This window comes from Octopus bimaculoides, chromosome 3 (genome assembly GCF_001194135.2).
Source record: "Octopus bimaculoides isolate UCB-OBI-ISO-001 chromosome 3, ASM119413v2, whole genome shotgun sequence".
Lineage (NCBI taxonomy): Eukaryota > Metazoa > Mollusca > Cephalopoda > Octopoda > Octopodidae > Octopus > Octopus bimaculoides.
In genome coordinates, this window is record NC_068983.1 from 107,012,698 (window position 1) to 107,014,884 (window position 2,187).

A 2,187-nucleotide genomic window follows, 5' to 3' on the forward strand; every position below is an offset into this window, starting at 1 on the left:
TATATATATATATATATATATATATATATATATATATATATGTATGTATATATATATGTTTGTGTGTCTGTATTTGTCCCCACCACCACCACCACTTGACAACTGATGTTGGTGTGTTTATGTCCCTGTAGCTTAGCGGTTTGGCAAGAGAAACCAATAGAATAAGTACTTGGCTTACAAAGAATGAGTCCTGGGGTTAATTTGTTTGACTAAAGGCGGTGCTCCAGCATGGCCGCAGTCAAATGACTGAAAGAGATAAAAGAATATATAATGGCTTCTTTCAGTTTCCATCTACCAAATCCACTCATAAGGCTTTGGTTGGCCTGAGGGTATAGGAGAAGACACTTGCCCAAGTTGCCATGCAGTGGAGCTGAACCCAGAACCACATGGTTAGGAAGCAAGCTTCTTACCACACAGCCACATCTACGCCTATATTGTTTTGTAGTTTTGTCTAAGCCATATAAATTTCCATGTTTTAGCCTCCCTGCTAGACAAAAATCTTCCATTCAAACTTCATTTTTGAATATGTGGCAAAAAGGGCAACCGTCTGTAAAATCATATGTAAATGTACAAATTTGTGAACATTATGCCGCCATCCATGCTTGCACAGAAAAATGGATATAACACAGGGAAAAATATAAGCAAAATATTGGCAATCTGATTTAAGCAGCCTAATAAAAGAAAAGCAAAAGTAATATATAATTGGAAACAATAAAAATTTCAACAAACATTTCAATAATAGCACTGCCAACAACAATAACAAGTTACTTGCACAATGTTTATTTAATACCAATATTTTGTTCTGGTAATAACAAAACGTGACAACCATAGCAAAAGACAAAACAATTTTACAGAAATTCTCCACCTCTACAAACATGGAACCTACCATTATCATCTTTGATTTTTCTCAGCATGTCTTGCTGTAAATTCAATATCTTTGTTATAAATTGCCATATTGTCTAGGCTTGTTTCTTATAATTCTGGTAACATCAACATGGTTAAGAATTTTTTGCTGTTTTCTTAACTTTGATTCTCTTTACAAACCTGAAAACTCTGAGTAAACTAATAGTTAAAAAAAAAAAATTCTTGTAACATTTTCATCATAAGAAAATACTTCCATTTTTATTCTATGATAGAAGAGATGCATCAAAATATGTATAAATATTTTTGAGTGAATTCGAATGGAACAAGCTTTTTTAAAAAGAAAGAATTACAGGTGCTCTTCAGTAATATATCTAACAATATAAATTGTGAAGGCACGTAGCTTAGTGGTTAGAGGTATTCAGCTCTTGATCATTGGGTCTTAAGTTCAATTACTGGTGGTGCATTGTGTCCTTGAGACACTTTACTTTCACACTGCTCCACTACACTCAGCTGGCAAAAATATGTAGTACCTGTATTTCTAAGGGTCAGCCTTATCCCACTCCATGCCACACTGAATTTCCTTGAGAACTACTTTAAAGGTACATTGTGTCTGTGGAGTGCTCAACCACTTGCCCATTAATTTCATGAGCAGCCTGTTCTGTTGGTTGGATCAACTGGAACCCTCATTGTCGTAACCGATGGAGTGCCAGTTATAGCTATATATTTTATATCTTTATCTTTTACTTGTTTCAGTCATTGGACTGTGACCATCCTGGGGCACCACCTTAACCCTTTAGCATTCAAACTGGCCATATCTGGCCAAAATATTCTAACTGTTTTTTGTTCAAATTGTCATGGTCTGGCCTCTTACACTTACCCTAGAATTTTATTCTCAAAATATACAGTCACATCATTGAAATCTCAAAGCTACAAGATAATGCATAATTTAATTCAAAACTGTTAATAAATAAGCATTACATTTGACAGGGAAATCTGAATGCGAAAGGGTTAAAGTGTTTAGTAGAACAAATTTACCTGAGTACTTATTTTTTTCAGCCTGCTTTTTATTCTATCAGTATCCTTTGCTGAACTGCTAAGTTATGGGGGCATAAATGAATCAACACCAGTTGTCAAGTAGGGACAAGCAAATTGTTGGATACTTTTGGATACTACTGGAGTTGTGAATTATCAAAAAATAGTGAGTTTCCCTTCATTGATTGCATTGAATGCTATCATAATGGCATGTTTCAATTTGATATGCTTTGATCCTGTGTAGATCACCTGTAATCAAATCTATCCATCCCCAAAATCTCTCTGCCCCCC